This window comes from Littorina saxatilis, linkage group LG1 (assembly GCF_037325665.1).
Source record: "Littorina saxatilis isolate snail1 linkage group LG1, US_GU_Lsax_2.0, whole genome shotgun sequence".
Classification (NCBI taxonomy): domain Eukaryota; kingdom Metazoa; phylum Mollusca; class Gastropoda; order Littorinimorpha; family Littorinidae; genus Littorina; species Littorina saxatilis.
Window position 1 is genome coordinate 15921163 of NC_090245.1, and position 17347 is coordinate 15938509.

At 42.0% G+C, this 17347-nt stretch overlaps 1 protein-coding gene across 1 annotated transcript in view; it reads right to left on the minus strand.

Annotated features, from left to right (window-relative positions):
* The window catches only part of LOC138962886 (aquaporin-4-like), a 34332-nt gene extending 21759 nt beyond the window's left edge, over positions 1-12573 (minus strand). The window contains exon 1 of the mRNA XM_070334856.1: positions 12027-12573. The gene's annotated coding sequence lies outside the window, so the exon portion shown is untranslated. The remainder of the gene's footprint in view (positions 1-12026) is intronic.
* Positions 12574-17347: the final 4774 nt, after the last annotated feature.

A 17347-nucleotide genomic window follows, 5' to 3' on the forward strand; every position in this document is an offset into this window, starting at 1 on the left:
TATCTTATTCCTTGTCGGTTCCTGATTCCAAAAACATATAGATATGATATGTTTGCATTAAAAACACGCTCAGAAAGTTAAAACGAAGAGAGGTACAGTAAAGCGTGCTATGAAGCACAGCGCAACCGCTACCGCGCCAAACAGGCTCGTCACTTTCACTGCCTTTTTCCCTAGCGGCGGACTACGTTCAGTTTCATTCTGTGAGTTCCACAGCTTGACTAAATGTAGTAATTTCGCCTTACTCGACTTGTTTCTTCTTCTTTTTTTTCTATCCGAAATACAACTATAATTGCTTTGTTCCCATAAAACGCACTGCATTCCGTGACAATACACTGTACAATACTCGATTCCAAGATTGTTTTGTTGTTACACACTATTCTTGAAAAGACAGCGGGATTGCTAATAGCTAATAATGAAATGTACACATTCATGCAAAAGCTGTCTGTGTGTCTGTCTGTGTCTCTGAGAGTGTGTGTGTGTGTGTGTGTGTGTGTGTGTGTGTCTGTCTGTGTCTCTGAGAGTGTGTGTGTGTGTGTCTGTGTCTCTGAGAGAGAGTGTGTGTATGTGTGTGTGTGTGTGTGTGTGTGTGTGTGGGTGTGTGTGTGTGTATGTGTCTGTCTGTGTCTCTGAAAGTGTGTGTGGGTGTGTGTTTGTGTGTGTGTGTGTGTGTGTGCGTGTGTGGAACATTTCTTGTGGGGTCCTGATTTGGCCTAAATGGTCCGCTGGACCCATTAAGCAACAGTTAACTAACTAACTAACATTGCTTGTTTAGAGTGTAGGAGTTCATCTGACCAACAATTTTCCTACTAGTACTACATGGAAAAAGCCACGGCATTTCTTTAGATCTACTTGCACAATCCAGGTCAAACTGACCTTTTGTCCTTAGAGGCTGGGAACAACACTGGACTCAGTTACAATACATCAGGAATTATGAGCTATCTTCGGATGCTCACAATATTTAGAGGAAATTACTCTGTCAAAGGCAGATTATTCTGGCTGACATGTGGGGCTATAGTTGTGCGTGACCTGAGTTGAGAACACCAGAATTTAATTTGCTGGGGATTCAGTTCCAGCTGTGTCTTCCTGCAGACAAAACACATTACAATGAGATCGGGAAACGCTTGCCTGACAGCTTCAGTTTGACTACAAAATGATTTATAGTGTCAAGATTGGTATTTCTGACAATGTTTTTTTTAAAATAATATTGGTATGAGAGACTAAACAATAGCAAGCAAAAATACAATTACAAAAATATAAAAGGGGCGGGGGGGGGGGGGGGGGGGCGCAAAAAAGGTACATTAGGACAAAATAGCGAGGTGGGGAAGGGGGAGGGGCAGAGAAGATGATTAAGAATGTGACAGGTGAGGTTACCGCTCCTTTCACAGCAGACTCTGCACCCGAGTTGCTGGCCTTTAAAATTCAACACCAGTGGATTGTAGAGTTCTGTTTGTTATGGGGTCTGGTGGTTTCCGATTGTCTGTATGTTCATGGAAACCTTCGGGTTTGCATAACAGTTTTTATAGGGCTAAGAAATTAGCCCTAACATTTTCAATCCTGTTTGATTGCACTTCGCTTCCCGAGGTGATCGTAGTGTTTCGGCACTCGGTTACAAGAAAAAGAAAATATTTGAAAACAAGTCGCGTAAGGCGAAAATACCACATTTAGTCAAGTAGCTGTCAAACTCACAGAATGAAACTGAACGCAATGCCATTTTTCAGCAAGACCGTATACTCGTAGCATCGTCAGTCCACCGCTCATGGCAAAGGCAGTGAAATTGACAAGAAGAGCGGGGTAGTAGTTGCGCTAAGAAGGATAGCACGCTTTTCTGTACCTCTCTTTGTTTTAACTTTCTGAGCGTGTTTTTAACCCAAACATATCATATCTATATGTTTTTGGAATCAGGAATCGACAAGGAATAAGATGTAAGTGTTTTTAAATTGATTTCGACAATTTAATTTTGATAATAATTTTTATATATTTAATTTTCAGAGCTTGTTTTTAATCCAAATATAACATATTTATATGTTTTTGGAATCAGCAAATGATGGAGAATAAGATGAACGTAAATTTGGATCTTTTTATAAATTTTTTTTTTTTTTACAATTTTCAGATTTGTAATGACCAAAGTCATTAATTAATTTTTAAGCCACCAAGCTGAAATGCAATACCGAAGTCCGGGCTTTGTCGAAGATTACTTGACCAAAATTTCAACCAATGTGGTTGAAAAATGAGGGCGTGACAGTGCCGCCTCAACTTTCACGAAAAGCCGGATATGACGTCATCAAAGACATTTATCAAAAAAATGAAAAAAACGTTCGGGGATTTCATACCCAGGAACTCTCATGTCAAATTTCATAAAGATCGGTTCAGTAGTTTAGTCTGAATCGCTCTACACACACACACACACACACACACACACACACACACACACACACACACACACACACACACACACACACACACACACACACACACACACACGCACATACACCACGACCCTCGTCTGGATTCCCCCCTCTATGTTAAAACATTTAGTCAAAACTTGACTAATGTAAAAAACCAGTAGCGCGTGTACTCGTGCCTTAGGAGTCCTTTCACATGGCATTCTTCCGTCTCTAAAAACACAAAGTGAAGATGTTTTATGCATCCTCGGACCGCCAGGACCCACTTTCCATTGCAGCTCAATCTACGTTTTACTATTAATTTTGTAAAGTGCCAAACATGGTAATCATCACTGATTAGAGTTTCTGAGCGCTATTCGCTGTCCGCGTGGAAAGAAACTACATTGCAGGATTATGAAGCTCTGCATGAAAAACTATGTAAGTTTTACGGCTGAAAATACCGCAACGGTTAAAGCGGCCTTTGAGATTCCAGAGAAAGTCCATGTGACATAAGCGACATATTATTAGGCTATTCGTTGTTGACAAAATGAGGTGTGTTTTTTTTTTTTTACGTCATTAACTAGAACAAGGGATGCTACGTAACATGAACACATACATAAAAAGTTAAAAACAAAACAAAACAACAAATCAAAAACAAAAACAGGTTGATTCTAACTTTCTAACATCAGAAATGTCAAGCGTCTCAATGCCTAGGGGCCAAGCGCCCAGGGCCAATGTGCAAGAGAAAGTTACTAACCGAGTGAGAGGAAGCCGGGGCATGAGATTGGTTGAAATTGAGTTTTGTTTGTGATAACAATTCCACGTATGTCGCACGTTTGTTTGTTTGTTTGTTTATTTGCTTAACGCCCAGCCGACCACGAAGGGCCATATCAGGGCGGTGCTGCTTTGACATTTAACGTGCGCCACACACAAGACAGAAGTCGCAGCACAGGCTTCATGTCTCACCCAGTCACATTATTCTGACACCGGACCAACCAGTCCTAGCACTAACCCCATAATGCCAGACGCCAGGCGGAGCAGCCACTAGATTGCCAATTTTAAAGTCTTAGGTATGACCCGGCCGGGGTTTGAACCCACGACCTCCCGATCACGGGGCGGAAGCCTTACCACTAGGCAAACCGTGCCGGTGTATGTCGCACGTGGCTCCCACCCATGTCTTAACTGTATCGTGCCCCTCAGTCCAGGTTTGTGGGAATTCAACTCAGATTGGACGGTATTTACACAAACTACACACATACATTATACATAGCTGGAAGCAAAATAACCTGTTCAATTTGCGTACTTTTGCAAATCCATTTGGAACGTGTATAGATTAATGTGACCCTGAAGATTTCAAAATGCTCAAAATATACAGGATTAGTAAAATCGTCACCTGCGGGCGGATTTAGCACGTAATTCAAAAGTGTGCGGTTCGAATTTGCATCACATTTTCCCAAACACTGTCACTTATCACTTTGCCAATAATTTCGAGTGAAGCTCTCAAATTAGATTATTTTGCTGGCATACGAACTTCGCACACAGCAGACATGGAGGACATCCAGTGGGCGTTGTTTATGGCTGGAAACGATTCGGTTGCTACGAGCCATCGCGTTTAACCGGTGTTCGTTCGCCCCCACTGTAAGATGAGATAAACGTACGTGAGATGTATACGAGAGAGCAAAGAGGGCCGGTCAAGATGCGCGCGTGTGTGTGCGAGAGAGAGAGAGAGAGAGGGAGAGAGAGAGAGAGAGACACAGAGAGAGACAGAGAGAGAGAGAGACAGACAGACAGACAGAGACAGACAGAGAGAGACAGAAAGACAGACAGACAGACAGAGAGAGATAGAAAGAGACAGAGAGAGACAGAGAGAGAGATAGAGAGACAGAGAGAGACAGACAGAAAGAGAGAGAGACAGACAGAGAGAAAGAGAGACAGAGAGAGACAGATAGAGAGAGAGATAGAGACAGAGACAGAGAGAGAGAGAGAGAGAGAGAGAGAGGAGAGAGAAAGAGAGCTGAGAAAAAACAGAGAGAGAGAGAGAGAGAGAGAGAGACAGAGACAGAGACGGAGAGAGACAGACTGACAGACAGAGACAGAAGGTTTGGTGGATGGGGAGGGCAGGGGGGGGGGGGGGGGGGGGCGAGAAAGAGCGAGAGGAAGATATTGTTATGGGGGCGAGGACGCCCCCATTCTATACGGATAGTTTAGAGGTTGACCATGGGCAGCGCCATTTTGTTGTGAAATACGTCATCAGTTTGTGTACACAGGAAGTTGTGACATCCGTCACCCTATGGGAGGGGTGACGTCAAAATTGTTCATCTGTAGAAAGTTGTGAAATCCGTCACCCTATGGGAGGGGTGACGTCAAAATTGGTCATCACAGAGTTTGTGTAACACAGGAAGTTGTGAAATACGTCACCCTATGGGAGGGGTGACGTCAAAATTGTTCAACAAAAACGATAAGTCGCATTGTGCAGGGTCAACTGCAACAAACTCAAACCGAGCCATTCATTCCTAGCTGTATTTGAGTGACTTATATACCCGACATTTTTATTTCTTATTTTTAGCACAGGTGTAGGAAAAATCATGAACCAAAATGTTATTTATTTTCTAATTTAACATTTTTTTTACAAATATAACCATGGTCTTTTAAACATACAGTGACATTAAACATTGTTATGTTAAAAAAAAGAAAAAAGAAAAAAAGCTTTTGTGCACAAATCAGAAAATACATTGTACATTTTACCTACAGGCCAAACAGTGTCTGTTGGCGGCAAAGGGCCCAGCAAGTTGCTATTTTTAGATCGATTAAAAGTTGTCAAGAACAGGCGCTTACATTTGGATGTGTCCACTGATAGTAGGTTTGGTTGTGATCAATCAGAATGATGTAGGAATAAAAATGTATGACAGTTTGGTATGATGACATGTAATTCAAATATGCTGAAATGTAATATTATACATGATATAATATTATTATGGCTGTTGCCATGACCATGAACCCCAAGAAAGGTTTAATGTCATGTAAAATCAAAATACCAAAATCAAGCGCCTACTAATCTGGTCTATGGATGGACACGCAACTCGCTCAGCCAGCCAGCGCTGCGAGACTTACAGCGGCCAACTTCGCCGCGGCGCGCTCATTGGCTCAGCATTGAACTTGCGTGAAGGCCGATGCGCGTAGATTCCCAGAATGTTTACTTTCGGTTAGATTCTTCGACAGCATTCGCAGATGTGACTGCCGTTACAGAGGTGAGTAAAACTGACCATCGAAAGGAAAATAAGATTCATATTGGTAATACTAATAACATACTTGCACAAGCATGTATCTACCAAAACTGTATGGGAGCACATAGTTGGAAAGGCGTGGTGAAGCGATCAAATCGAATCGTCCGTCAGCACGCGGTGTTCTTCTGGAAAAGACCGAAACGACATGTGACGTCAGTCGTTCAGCCCGCGAGCGGTGGGATTGGGGGGGGGGGGGGGGGGGTTCACATGGTTTGTTTGTTTCAGAACCACACCCATATACACACATTTCACATGTAAACCATTTGTCCGCCCCCTGTCGATATTTATCGACTAAGTTCCTTGTGTGTGTGTGTGTGTGTGTGTGCGTGTGTGTGTCAGTGTGTGTGTGTGTGAGTGTGAGTGTGTGAGTGTGTGTGTGTGTGTGTGTGTGTGTGTGTGTGTGTGTGTGTGTGTGTGTGAGTGTGTGTGTGTGTGTGTGTGTGTGTGTGTGTATGTTTGTTGTATGTCTCTGTGTGTTTGTGTGTATATGTGTGAATGAGAAAGGTAAAGAGAACACGAGACACACTCTCTCTCTCTCTCTCTCTCTCTCTCTCTCTCTCTCTCTCTCTCTCTCTCTCTCTCTCTCTCTCTCTCAAATTAAGTTTGCTTGATTCTCGAAGCTTTTTCATAAACTTGTATAATCAAAACAGAACACAAGTCTACTTACCCTGTCGCATTATCGACAATTCATATAAAAACCTATACTCAATTTCGACCAAGCAAAAAAAAAAAAAAACTCACCAAAAACTCACACAATTTTACCTGACTTCTACTTCTTCCAATCGGACTGAACACGAAACCTTCGACCATTGCAGAGGAAGGATTGGTTGCGCTCAAAGAATATACAGCATATTATCTTTGTATCCGAGCGCTGTGGAATATTGTTGGGTTTTTGTTCCTTCTTTGTTTTTCCTTTTTTTTTTTTTTTAAACCTATCGACACCTGATCCTATTATCTTCATCAGGAACTTGATGCTAGTTTCTTATTTTCAGAAGATCAACATAATTCTTCCTTCAAATAAAAAGAAGAAGAGTGATAGACAGACAGGCAGACAGGCAGACAGAGAGACAGGCAGGCAGGCAGAGACAGAAAGACTGACTGAGAAAAACGAGAAAAGAGAGATACAGATTAACCGAAACAATTAAAACTCTGTAAACTTACTTCACAATATTGAACTCATTTCCAACATCAACGTTTTCCATTTGTAAAGTAGAATCCAACCTGTCTACAACAACACAACCAAGGGACTAAGCAAACGTGTTCGTTTTAGAGAGTGCATGGTCGTTATGAAAGGTGAATTACGTAGGAGAGAACTTCGTCGGGGATCCTTTGGGGTAGTCGACATAGGCAGGTAGTTGTTATCAAGAGATGCTCGCCACAGCAGGTTCGACTATGGGAAGATACAAATCGACCAGAAAGACACTTAGCCGTATATTTTTGAAATCAATTTCTTTTTACGGAATGACTCTCCCTAAATCCGGAGGCACAAAAATACACTTTTTGGGGGGAGGGGATTACCGATGGGCCATTCACATTCTGAAAGCATTTTCATCAATACGACTGATGAAAAATTCAGAATGATGTTCAAACTCATTCTTTTGTGTATTCTGCAGCAAGGAATATGTTATTTCTGTTGCAGTGTAGTAGAGTTCTTATGCCGCTTCATTTAGGTAATGGACAGTTTGTTTCAAGTTTGAAAGGGTGTTCTACATGCGTGTTTTGCTTTCCGAACTTTTATTTTTAAAGGCAATATGAGATCAATTTTAGGAGCTTAAGAACATCAACGCAAATATAGGCCTGAAGTGTACAATCCGATTTGTTGTTGTTGTTGTTGTTGTTGTTGTTGTTGTTGTTGTTGTTGTTGTTGTTGTTGTTGTTGTTGTTTGCGTGTTAGGTTGTTCTGTGCGTGTTTGGTTGTTTATTGTTGTTGTTGTTGTTGTTGTTGTTGTTGTTGTTGTTGTTGTTGTTGTTTTTATCAAGAGATGCGAAAATTCGACCTGGTCTTTGTGCTGTCTTTGTGTTGGCGAGTACCGATTTCTTTTGTTTTTCAACGTTGTTGTTGTTGTTGTTGTTGTTGTTGTTGTTGTTGTTGTTGTTGCAAAACGCCAAGAAATTGGATCGAAACATCTTTGTTCCCAAATAAACGGCGAGGAGAATGAAATCAAGACATCGAAATTCGACCAGTAAACAACGCTGACAACAAGCCCCATTGATTGAAACTGGACAAACAGCCATCCACGCCAGAAGAAGAAGAGGAGCAAAAAACGTCACTGGCAAATATTGACGTCATCGGCCGCACGCGCCGAGGAGAGACAAAGAGGCGACAGCGTTAATAGAGGTTGGATGGCAGAGAAAACACTTGGGTGTGTCTTAAGCGTCACGGAAGTCATCAAGCCATTGATTCCTGAAGGGGGCGCCACAATCGGCCTCGATCTGAATCTTCTGGCGCTTCTGTCAACTCCGTCTGCGTCATGTGATTGAGCTTGTCAATTTCATCCTCTTTGCTGGTGGACTCGAAATGGGTTCTAGTGTCTACGATTGCTCCAGTTCGATGTACAGCTTTTTTTTGCTTTTTTTTTTTTTTTTTTTTTTTTTTTTTACAATAGGAGCCAATTGTATAAGATCGCCCCCCACCCCCCCCCCCCTCCTTTACTCCTCCAGCACTAGCTCCTACCTCTCATAATCTATAAATAACAAGTGTTCCAGTCTATATCAACTCGAACCTTGCCAGACTAGCTTGGAGGGTGTCCTTTCCGATCATGAAACCAATTCAAGGTGGGCGTAATTGCTAGCTTCCTAGCCATGCACTCGGTGATTTTTGTTGTTGCTTTTTTTCTCGACATTATTCGTCGCTTGTTTTTACCACATCGTTTCAATTTCAATCATCTCGAGCCAGGACAGTTTCAATAAAATGATATTTGGTTTAATCCGAAAGCGGCGTAGGTGTGAAATTCAGCCCTCCTTTTGTCATCTTGACAAACGAAAGCACGATTTGGTTACCAATTCGTTTTTTCGAACGTGTCATAGAAGGCAGCACTGATCAGTGTAATCAACCTTCGCCTCCAGGAATGTTATTTGAGAATGGACATACGCCCACGTTATTTTTCATGTTTCAATTCTGAATACACTAGAAATCTCCCCGGCCATCCCCATCCCTCCAACCACCCCCGCCCATAACCAACACACATATTTTTATTCCCCCTCCCCCTTTCCCGAAATTGAACTCGTGACCAGTAAACAGACCTTGGTATTGAAGGAATATGGGACATAACCGAAAAGTCATATTAGAGAACGAAATTTGAAGCGGGCGAACTGGACGCAGTTTGGCTTTGTTTTTGTTTTTTTAGACCTAGAGGCTTGAAAAAGTCCGAAAAACACGACTTATTTGTTCTGCATTACAAAGTCATGAAACTAATGGGGTGTCATTCTGGTTTCAAAAGTTGTCTGCCCCTAAACGAATGGTAACTTACGGTTAAATAGTGTAAAATACAATCTGCACTACTGTGACAAGTTCGGGCTTAGTTAATTAGTTTCCAAACTTTGATACATTTTGTCAATTCTGATTAATTGTATTCAAATAGACAGGGTATCGAGACGAGGTGGTAGTGTTAGGTGAAATATAATCATGTAGTCCGGATTGAGTCAAAGACTATTTGACCAAAATTGCATTAAATCATTTTGATTGAAATCAAATGAAGTCACCACAGTGCGGATTTAACTAGCCGGACGTGACGTCAACAATATAAGATGTTTGGTGGCTTGTTGACAGACCAGCTTTTTTGTTGGTCCAAGGGGACCATATTGTCTTTTGTTTCATCTTTATCGACCAAGGCCGAAGGCCGCGGTTGATAAATATGAGACAAAAGGCGATATGCTCCCCGAGGACCAACAACAAAATGCTGGTCTGACAACAAGCCACCAAACATCGTTTTTGTCATCATTTTGGTTGTGCAACAAAATGCACAATAACCCACAGGGAGACGAATTTTTATAATCCAACTCCGGGCCACAAAGCATCGTCACAGTAGCTCGAGACAACACGTCAACCTTGTATGTGACGTCACACGTAGCTTGTTGACGCTGTTCTTCCAGTCTGAAAATGTACAGAGCTGCGATCATACGTGTGAGTTCAGTAAGTGTTGAGCATATTTCTTTTCTTTTTAAGTGTTTATGACTTTTCGTTGTGGATTTTGCGATTACAGAGATAAGTTGCAAATTGACCATGAGTCGCCGCGGTAATTGTCAACATTGATTGGGCCTTTCAGAGTGAATGCTTACAATCGTTGTCCTCGGAAACACAAATCCAAAGCCGCGATGGTTCCACACATCAAACAATCAGCCTGATTGGCTTTTACTTTGACAATCCACGTTTCACCTGAAAGCTCAAACCCATTCACCACCTCGATTTATTCTTTGTCATCATTTTCACGATTTTTCATTCACAAACACCTGGGAAATAAATCTCATGTTCCCCATGCAATAACTCGAGGTGGTGAATGGGTTTTAGCTTTCATGTGTGTTTGTTTGTAAAGGTGTGTATGTCCGTCTGTCTATAATTATGTGCGTAAGGGGGGGGGGTGTTTTGTGTGTATGAAGTGTGAGTGAGTGTGTATTTGTGTACGTATGTAACTTGGGGGGTGTGTGCGTGTGTGTGTGTGCGTGTGTGTGTGTGTGTGTGTGTGTGTGTGTGTGTGTGTGTGTGTGTGTGTTCGTTTGTGTGTTTGAGAGAGAGTGAGAGAGAGAGATAGAGAGAGAGAGAGTGAGAGAGAGAGAGAGAGTAAGAGAGAGGTTTGTCTTTCGCTGGGGTATGCAGTGCCTTGGCGTTGCACTTCTACTTGATTAAATAACAGAAATGTGATGGGGTATCATCTGGAAGAATGCACATGTAAAGTTTCATATTAAAACATATGTCCAGTAGTTTTCTAGGAATTTCTCTCCACACACACGCCCACAAACACACACACACATGCAGACGCACACACACACACACACACACACACACACACACACACACACACACACACACACATGCAACATCACCTCGCCTCGCTACCAAGTCTATTTGAAAACATTTATTCAAAATTGACTAAATGCGAAAAACACACACAAAAACAACAACAATACAAACAAAATGATGTATAGTCAAGCAATTAGAAAAAAACAAGACCGTTAACGCTTTCGACTTGCTTGACTGCAACCTTCTTATTCACAGTTTACCCGCTGTAAACAAGTACATTGGTCAAAGAAAGCAACAGTTTTTGTCAAAGGCTCTGACATTTTCATATGTTAGAATAATGTTTTGTTTAAAGTCGTATTTACCCGCTTTGGCCCGGTAAAGTAAGGCCAGAGAAATCAAACATTTTCTTCAAAGGCTCTGACATTTTCAGATATTAGGATACACTCCTGTTTAAACTGACATTTTACCGCCGCGGCCAAGCAAAGTTGTCGTAGAAAGCAACAATTTTGGTTAAAGGCTCTGACATTTTTAGATTTTGGGGTCAGCTGTTGTTTTAACGTGAGTCTTACCCACCATTATCACTATAAATAATGAAAGAAAGAAAGAAACCCAAATGTTACGTTTCCGCATCCACCTAAAGAAGACAGTATTGGAGGCGCGAAGTAATATTTTTGCCGTGATTTTCTGACATTTTGTGTCTGGCATTTTCAGATTTTGAAATACCCTCACGTTTAAATCAGATTCATCTTGTTACGACGAAGCAAAAAATGATCAAAGAAAGCAAAACTGTTGGCAAAGGCTGTTTCATTTTTAAAGATTTTAGAATGAATTCTTCTTCAGATTAACATTCTACCTGCGGGAACAAAGAAAAGTGGTCAAAGAAAGCAACTTTTTTGTTTTAAATGCTCTGACATTTTCTGATGTTGGAATAACTGAATACATCAGGTCAGCAATTTACAGCTGATAATAGACGTAATTTATTCTGGGCTTGGTTGGACTTAATCAACATTTTTAGTGCTATTGTGTTTGTACAGTGTACATATTTGTCTGTTTCAAATCATGTGCAGGCCGTGCAAAACGAAGCCAAACAAAATTGACAAGATCTGCAAAAGGTGTGTATGTGTGTGTGTGTGTGTGTGTGTGTGTGTGTGTGTGTGTGTGTGTGTGTGTCTGTGTGTGTGTGTGTGTCTGTGTGTGTGTGTGAGTGTGTGTATGGTGTGTGTGTGTATATGTTTGTGTGTGCGTGCGTGCGTGCGTGCGTGTGTGTGTGCGTGTGTGTGTGTGTGTGTGTGTGTGTGTATGTGAGTGTGTGTATGGTGTGTGTGTGTATGTATGTGTATATCAATTTAAAAACACTGCATAACACAGGACGACACAAACACTGGAAGTAAAAAGTATACTCACCCTTCGTTACTCTAAATATTGAAGACTCGTGACGAAGACATGTAAAACAAAAATTAACTAATCGTCACTGATGGGCACTGTGGACTTCACAAGAATTACATGCCTTCGTGGACATCATGCTGACTCACACTGTGACGAACTATATAATTATATTATACTTTACATCACTGAGCTGACACACTCAAATAGCCATGAGTCTCAAGAATGTCCGGCAGAAAAAAAGACAAATAAACCCTCATGAACTTCAAAATTAACGAGGTAATATCCCAGAGTTGTTAATTCAAGTGCATTTTAATTCCATCAGTTTTTGAATGTTAATGTCACAGTAACGAAGCAAAAGTCCGCCTTTTCACTCTAGCTTCAGAAAGTACGTTTAAGTCTTTGAGCAATAACCGCGTATTAAAACAACAAGGCCGCTGAAGCAAAACCGACCCACACAATATTCACAAAGATCCTGGAGCACGCACTAAAAAAGACAGCCGTCCAATCGATGAGGTTTGCTTTTCAACAGAATCAAAATCCAGCCAAGCACAGTGTTTCCACGCGTCTGAAGTACCACCACCACATTTGTGGGCATCCAACGCGCACCGATCTGCTGGCGTGGAGGGCTCTCAGTCTTCTGTGTTGGACGACGCCACATGCAGGCGACAGAACCACCCGCGGGGAGAAGTCATTACGTCAACAGACACTGGTTTGAAAGAGGGAGTGTTCCGTGTTTGCTTTTTTTATTTAAACATTTTTTAAGTCTGCCTTCTTCGCACACGCGCTGCCCCCCCCCCCCTCCCCCTCTCTCGCTCTCTATCTCTCTTTCTCCCTCTCTCTGTCTCTCTCTCTCTCTCTCTTTCTCTCCGTCTTTCTCTCTCACACTGTCTCTGTTTCTGTCTCTTTCTCTCTGTCTCTGTCTGTCTCTGTCTCTCTGTCTCTGTCTCTGTCTCTCTCTCTCTCTCTCTCTCTCTCTCTCTCTCTCTCTCTCTCTCTCTCTCTCTCTCTCTCTCTCTCTCTCTCTCTGCACCACGAACTTTCGTTGCAAACTTTAAAGTCAAACCAAACCGAAAGTTTAACGTCCCAATTCCAAGGATAGATCTCTTCAAGTCAAGCTTAGCCTATTCTGGTAGCGTCCTGCGGAATTCTCTCCCGGAATTTGTGAGAGTCCCAATGAGTCTCAATACTTTCAAAAAACTCCTTTCAATGTATTTAATGTTAAATTACGAACAATCACAGAGATGGAAGACTTCGTTTAGTTATATTTTCATTTGTCCAAAGCATCAGTGTTCATTATATCCACACAAAAACACTCAAAGCTTTAATAACACATTTACTCATGCATGTGTATTCAGCATTGTTTTCACTACGTTACATATATTTGTGTATAATATATAATATATAAATATTCATATGTTGTTGTTTTTCTCTACCTTTTTTTCCACGTGAATATCCGTGTAAATATGTGATTAGATTAGTCCCCTCTCTGGGCGAGGGCTGGTTGAAAAAAATCTCGTTGTATTGCTTATGCCACAACCCTCGAAAAATACAATTTGATATGATATGATTTGATTTGATTTGATTTGATCTCTTGTTTAAACAGTATTTTATTCGTAAACAGACACATGATAATATAACAACATCATTAACCTTTGCCGTGCTTCCTGGGTTCACCTGTACCCAGAGACACACTAAAATCATTGTAACTCTGGAACCATTAAAGGTATCGTTTTGAAATTTTAAGTATCTCTCACACACCTAATTTGCTCTCTGTCTGCAAATTTTTAGTGTGTACATGACAAAACATCAGAATTAATTGATTATGATAATTTACATAAACACTACCGATGGCGCGGGTTCACACATACCCATACTTTTAAAGAGTAGTAGTGATTGTAACTATCCCTCTGCCGACGGCGCGGGTTCTGCTACACCCATAATTACCAAAGCGGCGGAACAGTGTCTGTCTGCCTGTTTGTCTGTCCGTATCTCTCTGTCTGTATGTCTGTTGTCAGTTGCTCTGTCTGTCTGTCTGTCTGTCTATCCGTCTATCCGTCTGTCTGACTGTCTGTCTCTCTCTGTCTCTGTCTGTCTCTGTCTGTCTCTCTCTCTGTCTCTCTCTCTGTCTCTCTCTGTCTCTCTCTCTTAGTCTCTCTCTCTGTCTCTCTCTCTTAGTCTCTCTCTCTGTCTCTCTTTCTTAGTCTCTCTCTCTCTCTTTCTTAGTCTCTCTCTCTCTCTCTCTTTCTTAGTCTCTCTCTCTCTTAGTCTCTCTCTCTCTCTTTCTTAGTCTCTCGCTCTCTCTCTTTCTTAGTCTCTCTCTCTCTTTCTTAGTCTATCTCTCTCTTTCTTAGTTTCTCTCTCTCTCTCTTAGTCTCTCTCTCTCTCTTTCTTAGTCTCTCTCTCTCTCTTTCTTAGTCTCTCTCTCTTTCTTAGTCTCTCTTTCTCTCTCTCTCTTTCTTAGTCTCTCTCTCTCTCTCTTTCTTAGTCTCTCTCTCTCTTTTTTAGTCTCTCTCTCTCTCTCTCTTTGTTAGTCTCTCTCTCTCTTTCTTAGTCTCTCTCTCTCTCTTTCTTAGTCTCTCTCTCTCTCTCTTTCTTAGTCTCTCTCTCTCTCTTTCTTAGTCTCTCTCTCTCTTTCTTAGTCTCTCTCTCTCTCTCTTTCTTAGTCTCTCTCTCTCTTTCTTAGTCTCTCTCTCTTTCTTAGTCTCTCTCTCTCTCTTTCTTAGTCTCTCTCTCTCTCTCTTTCTTAGTCTCTCTCTCTCTTTCTTAGTCTCTCTCTCTCTCTTTCTTAGTCTCTCTCTCTCTCTCTTAGTCTCTCTCTCTCTCTCTCTCTCTTAGTCTCTCTCTCTCTCTTTCTTAGTCTCTCTCTCTCTCTCTTAGTCTCTCTCTCTTTCTTAGTCTCTCTTTCTCTCTCTTAGTCTCTCTCTCTCTCTTTCTTAGTCTCTCTCTCTCTCTTTTAGTCTCTCTCTCTCTCTTTCTTAGTCTCTCTCTCTCTTTCTTAGTCTCTCTCTCTCTCTTAGTCTCTCTCTCTCTCTTTCTTAGTCTCTCTCTCTCTCTTAGTCTCTCTCTCTTTCTTAGTCTCTCTTTCTCTCTCTTAGTCTCTCTCTCTCTCTCTTTCTTAGTCTCTCTCTCTCTCTTTTTTTAGTCTCTCTCTCTCTCTTTCTTAGTCTCTCTCTCTCTCTCTTTCTTAGTCTCTCTCTCTCTCTCTTTCTTAGTCTCTCTCTCTCTCTTTCTTAGTCTCTCTCTCTCTCTTTCTTTGTCTCTCTCTCTCTTTCTTAGTCTCTCTCTCTTTCTTAGTCTCCCTCTCTCTCTTTCTTAGTCTCTCTCTCTCTTTCTTAGTCTCTCTCTCTCTTTCTTAGTCTCTCTCTCTCTTTCTTAGTCTCTCTCTCTCTTTATTTGTCTCTCTCTCTCTTTATTTGTCTCTCTCTCTCTCTTTCTTAGTATCTCTCTCTCTCTCTCTTTCTTCGTCTCTCTCTCTCTCTCTTTCTTAGTCTCTCTCTCTTTCTTAGTCTCTCTCTCTCTTTCTTAGTCTCTCTCTCTTTCTTAGTCTCTCTCTCTCTCTCTTTCTTAGTCTCTCTCTCTTTCTTAGTCTCTCTCTCTCTCTCTCTTTCTTAGTCTCCCTCTCTCTCTTTCTTAGTCTCTCTCTCTCTCTTTCTTAGTCTCTCACTCTCTTTCTTAGACTCTCTCTTTCTTAGTCTCTCTCTCTCTCTTTCTTAGTCTATATCTCTCTCTCTTAATTCTTAGTCTCTCTCTCTCTCTTTCTTAGTCTCTCTCTCTCGCTTTCTTAGTCTCTCTCTCTCTCTCTCTCTCTCTCTCTCTCTCTCTCTCTCTCTTTCTTAGTCTCTCAGTCTCTCTCAGTCTCTCCCTCCCCTTTCATTTCATTACTTTATTGTCCCATCGCTGGGAAATTCGGGTCGCTTCCTCCCAGTGGAAAGCTAGCAGCAACGGAGTCGCGCTACCCAGGTGTCTGCGTGTTTAGGTGTATTCAGCCACCTGCACTTATGGCAGAATGACCAAGGTCTTTTACGTGCCATTGTGATGACACGGGGGTGGGACATGGCTTCCGTCTCTGGCTCTGCACATAAAGTTGACCCGTGTCCGTCCCGGCCCGAATTCGAACCTGCGACCTTCCGATCACAAGTCCAGTGCTCTACCAACTGAGCTACCGGGCCCCCTCTCCCTCCCCCTCTCCCTCCCCTGCAAGAGGTCGGTGAAGGGAGAAACTCGATGCAACCACTGAAGTAGCGCTGTGGGTTTCCCTGAACCCACCCCGTCGTTAGAGAAATAAACGGTAAAAACCCTCTTTCAAATGTATGGGTTCAGACAAACCCGCATCGTCGTTAGAGGAATAAACGGTAAAAACCCTCTTTCAAATGTATGGGTTCAGACAAACCCGCATCGTCGGGAGTGTGTAGTCAAAAGCGGCATCCGGCAAAGGTTAAGAAGGAGCACAACAAGTTTAAAACTTATGATAAGTGCTCACATAAACATGCCTGAAATTTCATGGCGGAATATGATCAATGCGACACATTTTTGAAAAAAGAGAAGGGAAAAAAAAAGGAGAAAAACAACAAGGAAACTTACTTTGAATTATCGAACACAATCTGTGATTTGATCTCTCTCTCTCTCTCTCTCTCTCTCTCTCTCTCTCTCTCTCTCTCTCTCTCTCTCTCTCTCTCTCTCGCTCTCTTTGCTTGTCTGTCTGTCTGTCTGTCTTTCTGTCTGTCTGCCTGCCTCTCCCTCTCTCTGTCTCTCTCTCTCTCTCTGTCTGTCTGTCTGTCTGTCTGTCTCTCTCTGTCTCTCTCTGTCTCTCTCTCTGTCTCTGTCTCTCTCTCTCTCTGTCTCTCTGTCTCTGTCTCTGTCTCTCTCTCTCTCTCTCTCTCTCTCTCTCTCTCTCTCTCTCTCTCTCTCTCTCTCTCTCTCTCTCTCTCTCTCTCTCTTGCTAGGCCAAATAAAGCCTCTCGCTGTTCTCTGCAAAAACGCACTTTCCAAGTCTGTCGTATGATAGATGGACAAGTGGTTTTTTCCCATTAATTCACATCGATCAATTTACTGCAAAAATAGGGATGATGCCGGTGGGTTTTTGTCAATGTTTATTTTTCTCTCCAGTATTTCAAAAACAACTGATGGGTCAAGTATAGAGTGGCGCAGAACAACATGCCTTCGTAAAGTATAATGTGCTGGATTGACCATGATCTCTCTCTCTCTCTCTCTCTCTCTCTCTCTCTCTCTCTCTCTCTCTCTCTCTCTCTCTCTCTTTGTCTGTCTGTCTGTCTCTCTCTCTGTCTCTCTCTCTCTCTCTCTCTCTCTCTCTCTCTCTCTCTCTCTCGCTTACTTTTCTT